The following is a 14,424-nucleotide window of genomic DNA, read 5'->3' as shown; positions in this document are numbered from 1 at the left end:
AAATCATCACTGATAAGCTTGCGGATGACCAGAAATTGGAGGAGTGGGACAGGTCACTGATATAGAGCAATCTGGATCACTTGGTAAGATGGGGGCACAAGCAAACATTCATCTAAATGTAAATCTGTACCTCTAGGAACAAAGAATGTAGGTCATACATTCTGGGTGGAGGCTCTATCCTGGGAAGCAGTGACTCTGAAAAACATTTGGGGGTTATAGTAGATAATCAGCTGAACACGAGCTCCCCGTGTGACACTGTGGCCCAAAGGGTTAATGACATCATTGGATGCATGGCAGGGGAATCTTGAGTAGAAGTAGAGAGGTTGTTTTACCTCTATATTTGGCACTGGTACGACTGCTGCTGAATCCAGTGCTGGTGCCCACAGTTCAAGAAGGATGTTGATAAATTAGAGTTCAGAGAAGAGCCATGAGAATGATTAAAGGATTAGAAAACATGCCTTATAGTGACACGTGCCAGGACACCAGTCTACTTATCTTAACAAAGAGAAGGATAAGGGTGACTTGATTAATCTAGAAGTACATGGAGAGCAACATCTGACAGTGGGCTCTTCAGTCTAGCAGAGAGAGGTATTACTTGATCCAATGAGTGAAAGTTGAAACTAGATACATTCAGAGTGGAAATAGGGTGTACATTTTTTTTTTTTTAACAGTGAGGGTAATTAACCATTGGAACAGTTTACCAAGAGGTTGTGGTGGATTTCCGTAGCTAGCAATTTTTAAAGAAAGATTGTCTGTCTTTCTAAAAGATTTGCGCTAGGAATTATTTTGGGGAAGTTCTGTGGCCTGTGTTACACAGGTCAGACTAGATGATCACAGTGGTACCATCTGGTCTTGGAGTATATGGATCTAAGATGTACACATGATACTGCCACTGCATTTTTCAGAGGATTATTACCGCTTAGTGAACTTGCAAGGCCTGGATAAGCATCTGAAAGATGGAATGCTTATCCAAAATGTATCTGTACCATACTGGTTTGGAAATCTTGTAACTTTGATGTTTACATGGGATTTCTACTATTCCCTGATTTAGGTCATGTGTTGTTTTTTTTTTTTTTTTTTGGGTGCCGGAAGGATTATTGTCTTCTTTAGAGTATAGGTCAGTTCTCACTTTATCTGAATTGTATTGCTGCCTGTTACACATTGATCATACGGATTTGAAGTCATGTACAGAGGAAACCCCAGGAGCAGGGAATTGCACTGCTACAGTGAACAAGAGATCTATTTATTCTTAGAAAAAGGTGGCAGGCTTTGAGCTGAAACTACCATGAAATGAGCTGGGAATAGTCTCCAAAATACTTGTCTGCAGCATAGATCAAGACATGTAATTGCATGTCATCAGAGGGATTGTAATGGGTGCTCCCACCTATTCTCATGCAGGAGCTAAAGTGTAGGTCACCAGATTTCTAGTAGTAAGGGACAGCAGGTTAAATATGGGTATGCTGAAGAGAAAGATACTGGTTTATTTTCTTTATTGTAGCTGTCAGGAAAGGGGAAAACACAAGATCATTGTTGCCCTAGAGGTTCTTCATGTGTTTGAATCTAGGATTTATTTACTACAGAATAGCAATCCTGCAGTACATATAACTCAAGTCCAGAAGTAGGGAGTTACCAGATAATGTGGCATGCTGTCTTGTCCAATTAAAAGTTAATTGATACTAAGAAGACTTAGCTGGCTAAAAGCAAGCTTTAATGCTAGTATCACTTATAGATATGGTGTAATTTGTCTTAGACAGTTTGTCTAAGAAATCAAGCCAAACTACAAATTATGAAATCCTACTTTTGCTGTTCACCTTCCCTTTTATTATTATAATAAATCATTGGAAATGAAGGAAGAGGAAAATCATCTTATTGAAAGGTGATGGGGTGTGATCTCCTGGTGCACTCTCCACTGGGGCATTTATGTCTGGAGAGTCTGCCCTGCTTTTCTTCTTTGCTTTTATCTGTGCAGTTTGCAACCTACGCCAGGTACAGGCAATCTGCCTGAGATACTGTACGGCCTCAGGGGTGACTCATACTAAGCCACTTGTCTTGGAGTAAACTCTTCAGGTTGTGCAAGTTAGTCGAGCAAGAGAACAAAAGAAAGGGAATGATTGCTAATTATTCCCTCAACATCTCCCCCCAGTCCCAATTTTTTTTAATGGATACTTATATAGCAGTTGTGTGTACCTATCTAATAAGACCGAGAGGTCTGCTGCTTGCCTGGAGCTAGGATACACGATGTGACGGAGAGACTGCCGAGACTCATCAAGCCCTCGGATCGCTACCCCTTCCTGCTTCTCCACGTGGGCACCAATGATACTGCCAAGAATGACCTTGAGCGGATCACTGCAGACTACGTGGCTCTGGGAAGAAGGATAAAGGAGTTTGAGGCGCAAGTGGTGTTCTCGTCCATCCTCCCTGTGCAAGGAAAAGGCCGGGGTAGAGACCGTCGAATCGTGGAAGTCAACGAATGGCTACGCAGGTGGTGTCGGAGAGAAGGCTTTGGATTCTTCGACCATGGGATGGTGTTCCAAGAAGAAGGAGTGCTAGGCAGAGACGGGCTCCACCTAACGAAGAGAGGGAAGAGCATCTTCGCCAGCAGGCTGGCTAACCTAGTGAGGAGGGCTTTAAACTAGGTTCACCGGGGGAAGGAGACCAAAGCCCTGAGGTAAGTGGGGAAATGGGATCCTGGGAGGAAGCACAAGCAGGAGAGCGCAACAGGGGAGGACTCCTGTCTCATGCTGAGAAAGAGGGATGATCATTGAGTTATCTTAAGTGCCTATACACAAATGCAAGAAGCCTGGGAAACAAGCAGGGAGAACTGGAAGTCCTGGCACAGTCAGGGAACTATGATGTGATTGGAATAACAGAGACTTGGTGGGATAACTCACATGACTGGAGTACTGTCATGGATGGATATAAACTGTTCAGGAAGGACAGGCAGGGCAGAAAAGGTGGGGGAGTTGCGTTGTATGTAAGAGAGGAGTATGACTGCTCAGAGCTCCGGTATGATACTGCAGAAAAACCTGAGAGTCTCTGGATAAAGTTGAGAAGTGTGAGCAACAAGGGTGATGTCGTGGTTGGAGTCTGCTATAGACCACCAGACCAGGGGGATGAGGTGGACGAGGCTTTCTTCTGGCAACTAGCAGAAGTTGCTAGATCACAGGCCCTGGTTCTCATGGGAGACTTTAATCACCCTGATATCTGCTGGGAGAGCAATACAGCGGTGCACAGGCAATTCAGGAAATTTTTGGAAAGTGTAGGGGACAATTTCCTGGTGCAAGTGCTGGAGGAACCAACTAGGGGCAAAGCTTTTCTTGACCTGCTGCTCACAAACAGGGAAGAACTAGTAGGGGAAGCAAAAGTGGATGGGAACCTGGGAGGCAGTGACCATGAGATGGTCGAGTTCAGGATCCTGACACAAGGAAGAAAGGAGAGCAGCAGAATACGGACCCTGGACTTCAGAAAAGCAGACTTTGACTCCCTCAGGGAACAGATGGGCAGGATCCCCTGGGAGAATAACATGAAGGGCAAAGGGGTCCAGGAGAGCTGGCTGTATTTTAAAGAATCCTTATTGAGGTTGCAGGAACAAACCATCCCGATGTGTAGAAAGAATAGTAAATATGGCAGGCGACCAGCTTGGCTAAACAGTGAAATCCTTGCTGATCTTAAACGCAAAAAAGAGGCTTATAAGGAGTGGAAGATTGGACAAATGACCAGGGAGGAGTATAAAAATATTGCTCAGGCGTGCAGGAGTGAAATCAGGAAGGCCAAATCACACTTGGAGTTGCAGTTAGCAAGAGATGTTAAGAGTAACAAGAAGGGTTTCTTCAGGTATGTTAGCAACAAGAAGAAAATCAAGGAAAGTGTGGGCCCCTTACGGAATGAGGGAGGCAACCTAGTGACCGAGGATGTGGAAAAAGCTAATGTACTCAATGATTTTTTTGCCTCTGTCTTCACGCACAAGGTCAGCTCCCAGATTGCTGCACTGGGCAGTACAGCATGGGGAGAAGGTGACCAACCCTCTGTGGAGAAAGAAGTGGTTCGGGACTATTTAGAAAAACTGGACGTGCACAAGTCCATGGGGCCGGATGCGCTGCATCCGAGGGTGCTAAAGGAGTTGGCGGGTGAGATTGCAGAGCCATTAGCCATTATTTTTGAAAACTCATGGCGATCGGGGGAGGTCCCAGATGACTGGAAAAAGGCTAATGTAGTGCCCATCTTTAAAAAAGGGAAGGAGGAGGATCCGGGGAACTACAGGCCAGTCAGCCTCACCTCAGTCCCTGGAAAAATCATGGAGCAGGTCCTCAAGGAATCAATTATGAAACATTTAGAGGACAGGAAAGTGATCAGGAACAGTCAGCATGGATTCACGAAGGGGAAGTCGTGCCTGACTAACCTAATTGCCTTCTATGATGAGATAACTGGCTCTGTGGATGAGGGGAAAGCAGTGGATGTCTTATTTCTTGACTTTAGCAAAGCTTTTGATACTGTTTCCCACAGTATTCTTGCCACCAAATTAAAGAAGTATGGGCTGGATGAATGGACTGTAAGGTGGATAGAAAGCTGGCTAGATCGTCGGGCTCAACGGGTAGTGATCAATGGCTCCATGTCTAGTTGGCAGCTGGTTTCAAGTGGAGTGCCCCAAGGGTCGGTCCTGGGGCCGGTTTTGTTTAATATCTTTATTAATGATCTGGAGGATGGTGTGGACTGCACTCTCAGCAAGTTTGCAGATGACACTAAACTAGGAGGCGTGGTAGATACACTAGAGGGTAGGGATCGGATACAGAGGGACGTAGACAAATTAGAGGATTGGGCCGAAAAAAACCTGATGAGGTTCAACAAGGACAAGTGCAGAGTCCTGCACTTAGGACGGAAGAATCCCATGCACTGCTACAGACTAGGGACCGAATGGCTAGGTAGCAGTTCTGCTGAAAAGGACCTAGGGGTCACAGTGGACGAGAAGCTGGATATGAGTCAACAGTGTGCTCTTGTTGCCAAGAAGGCTAACGGCATTTTGGGCTGTATAAGTAGGGGCATTGCCAGCAGATCGAGGAACGTGATCGTTCCCCTTTATTCGACATTGGTGAGGCCTCATCTGGAATACTGTGTCCAGTTTTGGTCCCCACACTACAAGAAGGATGTGGAAAAATTGGAAAGAGTCCAGCGGAGGGCAACAAAAATGATTAGGGGTCTGGAGCACATGACTTATGAGGAGAGGCTGAGAGAACTGGGATTGTTTAGTCTCCAGAAGAGAAGAATGAGGGGGGATTTGATAGCAGCCTTCAACTACCTGAAGGGGGGTTCCAAAGAGGATGGAGCTCGGCTGTTCTCAGTGGTGGCAGATGACAGAACAAGGAGCAATGGTCTCAAGTTGCAGTGGGGGAGGTCCAGGTTGGATATCAGGAAAAACTATTTCACTAGGAGGGTGGTGAAACACTGGAATGCATTACCTAGGGAGGTGGTGGAGTCTCCTTCCTTGGAGGTTTTTAAGGCCCGGCTTGACAAAGCCCTGGCTGGGATGATTTAGCTGGGAATTGGTCCTGCTTTGAGCAGGGGGTTGGACTAGATGACCTCTTGAGGTCCCTTCCAACTCTGATATTCTATGATTCTATGATTCTATGATAATAACTTATACTAGCTGGCACAATCAAAGCCCTTGGCCCCATGCAAATTTTTCTTGCTAATTATTTTTAAATATCCTTCCATCATTGCCCCTGGTGCTACTGTAATAATTTCCACATCAGTGGGCACAGACCTGACATACCCCCTTGAAAATGTATCACAGAGGAGTGCTGCCATCAATGTACAGACTCAAAAGGAGAAACAAAGGGTGTAATCCAAGTCAGTGGTACTCCCAGCAATCTTTAATGGGTGATTCTCTTAATTTGCTTTAGTTAATTATCCCTTATTGGCACCTGTGAGCGCGCCCACAACCCTAATTAGTTCAGGTTTCTTTTTACCTAGTTAATAGCTAAGTATTTCCAGGATGTCTGACAGAGTATTAATCCGAACCATGTTCAAACAGATAGATAAATTGTATCTCACCCTAGTCCAAACAAGAAAGAGAGGATCCCTAGGGCATAAAAAAAGATGGTAGACTGCAATAATCCTGTAGTTGGCTTCTAGAGAGTAAAAAGGATGGGTTCATTCATGTGGTAGAAATGCAATGAAGAGTGTTAACTTTGTTCTGTATTATGCCTTTGAATTGTAGGATGAAAGAGGAAACCGACATTAAGAGAATACAATTCCTGTCACCCTCAAATTATTCTGCTAGGAGGGTGAATATGAACCACAGCCCAAAACCTATATAAAAAGCGCAATTTAAGGAAAAAGAGGGAAATTAAAATCATTACATGTGTAATTCTCAGCATGTGCATCAAAAGTAAATCAAGGCACAAATAGCTGAACAAAGTATTTGCAGCAAACTATTTATTTGATGAATTCAATTCACTTTTTGTTAGTAAATTATCTGCAAACAGACCTTTTCTTTTACTTTTTGTTAGTTACTCAGAATTATTTGACAAATGACTTAGGCAAACACTTTCAACATATGGATTGCTTGTAAACTATTCACCACAACTATTTCTGTAAGCATTTACTATTTGTACTGCAATTTGTAAGTTGCACTATGATTTGTTACTGAAGTCACATGATGGTATTTTTTCTTTGTTACTGGATATCTTCCACAAGGAGATTTTGTGACAGCTACATGATCATGTCACATTTATATTTGTACAAGTATTAGCATACTAATGCAGACTTGTATGGATATATTTGACTATTTGACACTTTCCCTTTATGCAAACATTCCTGCAAACAAAATTTTGCCTGCAAAATTTATATGCAAAGTGAATTAAAGGGGTTATGAATGTCAAAGAAATTAGGATTTTTAGTCAAATGAACGTTTGCAAATACTTTTTAGCAATATTTGCCGAGCTTTAGAAGCTGGTCCTTCCTCAAGGTGTGGGGTAGGAGGGACATAAAAATCTAAAGGGGAAATCTCAGCTTTCACTTTCCAAAAAAGTGAGGGAGGGATAGCTCAGTGGTTTGAGCATTGGCCTGCTAAACCCAGCGTTGTGAGTTCAATCCTTGAGGGGGCCACTTAGGGATCTGGGGCAAAATCAGTACTTGGTCCTGCTAGTGAAGGAAGGGGGCTGCACTCAATGACCTTTCAAGGTCCCTTCCAGTTCTAGGAGATAGGTATATCTCCTTTAATTTTTTTTTAAAAAGTAATTATTTAGTTCTTTACCTTGCAAAGCAGCCTCATAAATATATAAACCAAAGTAAACCATTGCTAGAGTTGAAATTTGGAAACTGAATTTTCATAAAGGTCACAGGTTATTTAGTCTTCCTGCAAATATCATTTTAGAGTCCATGAAAACCATGTTTGATTTTTGGAGCAATCCAGATCAAGCTTGTAATTGTAAAGGCAACTGCATTGACAGATGCTTGAAGACATCCGGGCTCCTTTCTAGCTAGCTGCCTATAGCTGAACCAGCATTGCTGATCAACCAGTGATCTCTGTCCACCAGGAGAGACAGCTTACTTGCCTGATGTAGTGTGGACTAGGTGCTCCTGGATTCTAATCCTGCCCTGACATTGACTCCTCCTTTAGATCTCAACAAGTCAAATGATCTTTTTGGCTTAGTTCCCAAATCTGTAAAATAGGGATAATATGCATCAACCTTACAGGATGGTTAAATAGCTAATGTTTGTTAGTGCATCAGAATGAACACACAACTCACCAGTGTCTGATGTCCTCAGATCTACAGCTTATTTGAACAAATGTCTCAAATTTTGGCAACTAGGCAAAATTCACGATTACTTGGACTTCTCTTCTGAATCAGGAAGCTGGAAGGAAAAGAGGAACTAAAGATACCCTCTTCCCAACCGGCAATGCAAATTTATTAATGAGTCTGTTAATTTGTGATGCATCACAAAGAATCTTCTGCAAATTCCTCAAGCCAGCCCTGTGCAGAGTAGTGTGAGCTCAGTGAAAAGGAGTTCATGATGTTTGTGGTCAGACATAGAAAATGTTTCGCAGGATGCAGAGTTTCACAGATACAGTTTCTGAGGATGGGGTAGGATCCAGAGTAGGAAAAGAAATGATACCTATGAAGAATAGACAAGGGGGAACAAAAGGATTTAGGGTTGTGAAGTGTCTGTGGCTTTGTATTACATGGAGAAAATAAATGGAAAAATAAGAAAATAAATTGCTTAATTCTAAAATTTCTGTAATAAGCTAGTGGGTAGTCAACCCCTATATAAGAGGCTTGACAAAGATGATACGGATGCATATGATATAGGCTTCCAGGACAAAAGAGACAGGAGAGTGAAATATGTGGTGAGATGAGAAAGGCATGAAAGCACAACGAGATTATAGTTATGGGTCATTTCACACACACCTCATTATAAATTGTGCAACCTTTGAGTCCACTCCAAATGAGGGAGGGAGAAATCATGAATTTAGCTAACGTTTCCTTACTTTCTAGTGTACCAGAGATTCTACTCAGGCATGGTTCAAAACCAGCTTGGATTTAGATTCATGACCAGAATGTTTAAGCCCAATTAATGGGCTCCCAGATTCCAATGTAATTAATGTTGATATTTCCTGAAACTAATGAAAGTGTCCAAACCCAAAACGTATGCTTCCACATACAGGTGAACTCTCTGAACACAAATGAGAGAAGCTGAAATTACTGACTTAGTACATTTTCACAGCATTCGTAATATGGGTTTAAGGAAATGTGCAGGAAAAGTTACTTATTCTGATTGTACACAGCTAAATTAACTCCTGGGATCACTCTACTGTAGTCAGCCTAGTTGCATCACGGGTGCATTTGGTCCCAAAACTTTATTTAAGCGAATAGTGTCTAATACAGATTAATCTGATAGTCATGAAAAGATCTTGCTAGAAAAATCATGCAATAAAATAAACCACACTAGAATGAATTAAGTGACATGCTGCAGGATAGGTATAGGTAGTAGTGTAATACAGACACAATCAGAGGTCACTTAACACTGCAAAATGTTTAGTGATTGTTTACTGTGTGGGTAATGGTATGCTGGGAGGAGAAGGGATTGTTCAATTTGGCTAGAGTTGCTACTGAGCATTAGTAACTTAATTACTTACTTAGTATGTTACTTAAGACAAATGCTGAATTGCCACTTCTATTAAAAATTGAAAGATTATCCATCAGCCCCAGAAGATGAAGGATAGTGATGTGTACTGGGACTCAAACAACTTGTGGCAGATCTGGGAATTGAAGACATGACTTTGGGCAAGTCATACGAGGGCTTGATTTTTCAGAAGTACTAAGTGTGAGTCAGTAGTTAGGCTGACCCAAGTGAGATCCTATCCTAGTTTCCCAAGTTCACCGCCCCTTTCAAGTGGCAGAATTCTGCCTCCACTTCTTTCTTGGGGTGAGAAACTGACCCAACCACTTTAACTGGGTCACTAGGTAACAGCTCCTGGCTACCAACCATGACTAATTCAGCAGGTCTAGATGGAGTTGGACCCAATCAGGGTTTCTCTTTGGAAGCTGTGACAGCACACATTTGCAGTGAAACAGACAGCTTCTTTGAGACAAGGCATGATATATTTTGCCCCAAAGATGCACAGTGCTGAGAGAAGTGAATTTAAAATAAGAGACCTACATGCATGTTCCCTTACCTAATTGTAACCTCTCTAGCCATAGCTCAGATGGTCTGGCTTATTTCTCCATCACTGAGTTGGGAGAACCAGCATATGCTGCTTGCAGTCTTCTCCCTCTGTGTCATCTCCCTACAGTGTCTCCACACTGTAATCGGAGGTGTGATTGCAGCTCACATTGGCATGCCCCTGCTATTTTTAATTTAACTAGCACAGCTAAAAATCACTGCATTGGACCCCACTGCATGCTAGAAACATGAGTAGGTCCCCAGGGTGACTAGCATGCTTGTACAGTTTGTGCCACTGCATTTTCACTGCTATTTTTAGCTATCCTAAGTAGATAAAAGCTAGTGTGGGTATGCCTGTGATGGGTTGTCACCTCTCGCATGCAGTCTGGAACTGAGGTACTACTGAGCCCTCTGACTCACCAGCTTGGGCTCCCTCTCAGTACTGTGCTGCTGTGACAAGCTATAGACTGTTCCCAGGCCTACACTCCCACCAGCATTCACACACTCAGCTGTAGTTGCATGCAGCGGCTAGCCACTGCATGAACCAACAATAGAGAGGCTACAGCCAAAAGAATCCCCAGCCTAAGACCCCAGAGCTATACAATCCTGCCCTGGTGGAACTCTGACCAGTATGAATTTATTACCCAGTTCACCTCTTCCCTCAATGTGGATAGGAATATGCAACAAACTTGTGTTAACTAAGTTAAGATTTTCCCCAGACACTTCACTTAAAGGCACACTGATGTAGATAAAACAAGTTTATTAACTACAAAAGATAGATTTTTTTTTTAAGTGATTATAAGTGATAGCAAACAGATCAAGGCAGATTACCTAGTAAATAAACAAAACTGCAAACTAAGCCTAAAATACTAAAAAGATTGGATATGAATTAGCAATTTCTCACCCTGACTGATGATACAAGCAGTCAAGCAGGTTTGCGAACACAGGGTAGAAATTCCTTAAGCCTGGGACCAGCACTTCTGTCAGTTCAGTCTTTGTTCCTCAGGCGTTTCCAGGAATTCTCTTGTGTGGGAAGCAAGGCCCCTAGATGATGTCACACCCCACCTTATACAGCTTTAACATATGGTGGGAACCCTTGTTCTAAACTCAGTTCCCAGCCAGTTTGTGGAAAAATACAGGTAACAAAATGGAGTTCAGTGTCATGTGATCTGGTCACATGCCCTTGCTGAGTCATAGCAGCCATTACTTACAGGCTGTTTGGAGCATTCTCAGGAAGGCTCACCAGGTGTGGGATAAGATTCTCCTAAAGGCCTATTGTTTTTCCTAATGGCCCATTACCATAAATAGGCCCTTCACAACCAGCTGGCTAGATTAGAAGCCTTTTTGCCTAGTGGGTGTTACCCAGGTGTAAACACATTTGAAATACAGATACATAGTCAATATTCATAACTTCAGATACAAAAATGATACATGCACACAAATAGAATAATCATATTCATCAAATCATAACTTTTCCAATGATACCTTAAATTATCCATCTTATAATAAATTGACCATTACTCAGTGAAGGGGGAAAAACAATAACAGAAAATGTGGAAATGGCAGAGGTGCTTAATGACTTTTGTTTCGGTTTTCACCAAGAAGGTTGGCGGTGATTGGACATCTAACATAGTGAATACCAGTGAAAATGAGGTAGGATCAGAAGAGACTAAAATAGGGAAAGAAGAAATTAAAATTACTTAGATGTCTTCAAGTCACCAGGGCCTGATGAAATGCATCCTATAATACTCAAGGAGCTAACTGAGGAGATATCTGAGCTATTAACAATTATCTTTGAAAAGTCATGGAAGACTGGAAAAGTGCAAATATAATGCCCATCTATAAAAAAGAAAATAAGAATGACCCAGGGAAATACAGATCAGTCAGCTTCATTTCTGTACCTAGAAAGATAATGGAGCAAATAATTAAGCAATCAATTTGCAAACATCTAGAAGATAATAAGGTGGTAAGTAGAATCATAGAGTATCTGGGTTGAAAGGGACCTCAGGAGGTCATCTAGTCCAACCCCCTGCTCAAAGTAGGACCAATCCCCAAGTAAAATCATCCCAACCAGGGCTTTGTCAAGCCCAACTTTAAAGACCTCTAAGGAAAGCGATTCCAGCACCTCCCTAGGTAACGCATTCCAGGGCTTCATCACCCTCCTAGTGAAAAAGTTTTTCCTAATATCAAACCTAAACCTCCCCCACCGCAACTTGAGACCATTGCTCCTTGTTCTGTATCTGCTACCACTGATAACAGTCTAGATCCACCCTCTTTGGAACCCCCTTTCAGGTAGTTGAAAGCAGCTATCAAATCCCCCCTCATTCTTCTCTTCTGCAGACTAAATAACCCCAGTTTCCTCAGCCTCTCCTTATAAGTCATGTGTTCCAGCCCCCTAATCATTTTTAAAAAGCAACAGAGGGTCCTGTGGCACCTTTGAGACTAACAGAAGTATTGGGAGCATAAGCTTTCGTGGGTAAGAACCTCACTTCTTCAGATGCAAGTAATGGAAATCTCCAGAGGCAGGTATAAATCAGTGTGGAGATTTTTGTTGCCCTCCGCTGGACTCTTTCCAATTTTTCCACAATCTCCTTGTAGTGTGGGGCCCAAAACTGGACACTGAACTCCAGATGAGACCTCACCAATGCCGAATATAGGGGAATGATCATGTCCCTCGATCTGCTGGAAATGCTCCTACTTATACAGCCGAAAATGCCGTTAGCCTTCTTGGCAACAAGGGCACACTGTTGACTTGTATCCAGCATCTCGTCCACTGTAACCCCTAGGTCCTTTTCTGCAGAACTGCTGCCTAGCCATTCGGTCCCTAGTCTGTAGCAGTGCATGGGATTCTTCCTTCCTAAGTGCAGGATTCTGCACTTGTCCTTGTTGAAACTCATCAGATTTCTTTTGGCCCAATCCTTTAATTTGTCTAGGTCCCTCTGTATCTTATCCCTACCCTCCAGCGTATCTACCACTCCTCCGAGTTTAGTGTCATCTGCAAACTTGTTGAGGGTGCAGTCCATGCCATTCTCCAGATCATTAATGAAGATATTGAACAAAACTGGCTCCAAGATCGACCCTTGTGGCACTCTGCTTGATACCAGCTGCCAACTATACATCGACCCATTGATCGCTACCCTTTGAGCCTGATGATCTAGCCAGCTTTCTATCCACCTTTATAATCCATTCATCCAGCCCATACTTCTTTAACTTGCTGGCAAGAATACTGTGGGAGACAGTATCAAAAGCTTTGCTAAAGACAAGGAATAACATGTCCACTGTTTTCCCCTCATCCACAGAGCCAGTTATCTCCTCATAGAAGGCAATTAGGTTAGTCAGGCATGACTTGCCCTTGTAGAATTCATGCTGACTGTTCATGATCACTTTTCTCTCCTCTAAGTGCTTCAGAATTGATTCCTTGAGGACCTGCTCCATGATTTTTCCAGGGACTGAGGTGAGGCTGACTGGCCTATAGTTCCCCGGATCCTCCTCCTTCCCTTTTTGAAAGATGGGCACTATATTAGCCTTTTTCCAGTCATCCAGGACCACCTCTGATTGCCATGAGTTTTCAAAGATAATGGCCAATGGCTCTGCAATCACGTCCGCCAACTCCTTTAGCACCCTCGGATGCATTAGATTTGGCCCCATGGACTTGTGCTCATCCAGCTTTTCTAAATAGTCCTGAACCACTTCTTTCTCCACAGAGGGCTGGTCACCTCGTCCCCATACTGTGCTGCCCAGTGCAACAGTCTGGGAGCTGACCTGTTCGTGAAAACAGAGGCAAAAAAATCATTGAGTACATTAGCTTTTTCCACATCCTCTGTCACTAGGTTGCCTCCCCCATTCAGTCAGGGGCCCACACTTTCCCTGACCATCTTCTTGTTGCTAACATATCTGTAGAAACCCTTCTGGTTACTCTTAACATCCCTTGCTAGCTGTAACTCCAATTGTGATTTGGCCTTCCTGATTTCACTCATGCATGCCTGAGCAATATTTTTATACTCCTCCCTGGTCATTTGTCCAAGCTTCCACTTCTTGCAAGCTTCTTTTTTGTGTTTAACATCAGCAAGGATTTCATTATTAAGCCAAGCTGGTCGCCTGCCATATTTACTATTCTTTCTATACATCGGGATGTTTTGTTCCTGCAACGCAATAAAGATTCTTTAAAATACAGCCAGCTCTCCTGGACTCCTTTCCCCCTCATGTTATTCTCCCAGGGGATCCTACCGATCAATTTCCTAAAGGAGTCAAAGTCTGCGTTTCTGAAGTCTCATTTCTTCCTTTTGTCAGGATCCTGAACTCGACCATCTCATGTAACAGTCAGCATGAATTTGTCAAGAACAAATGGTGTCAAACCAAACTACTAGCTTTCTTTCACAGGGTAACAAGCCTTGTGGAAGGGTCGGGGGAAGTGGTATATCTTGACTTTAGTAAAGCTTTTGATATTGTCTCGCATGACCTTCTCATAAACAAAGTAGGGACATGCAACCTAGATGGAGGACCATTCCCAGAGAGTAGTTATCAGTGGTTCACAGTCATGCTGAAAGGACATAACGAGTGGGGTCCGGTAGGGATCAGTTCTGGGTCTGGTTCTGTTCAATATCTTCATCAGTGATTTAGATAATGGCATAGAGAGTACACTTATAAATTTTGAAGAGGATACCAAGCTGGGACGGGTTGCAAGTGCTTTGGAAGATAGGATTAAATTTCAAAATCATCTGGACAAACTGGAGAAATGGACTGAAGTAAGTAGGACAAAAT

Source organism: Malaclemys terrapin, chromosome 3 (genome assembly GCF_027887155.1).
Source record: "Malaclemys terrapin pileata isolate rMalTer1 chromosome 3, rMalTer1.hap1, whole genome shotgun sequence".
NCBI classification, from domain to species: Eukaryota; Metazoa; Chordata; order Testudines; family Emydidae; genus Malaclemys; species Malaclemys terrapin.
The sequence above is the reverse complement of the archived record's forward strand: the minus strand, read 5'-3'. Positions refer to the sequence as shown.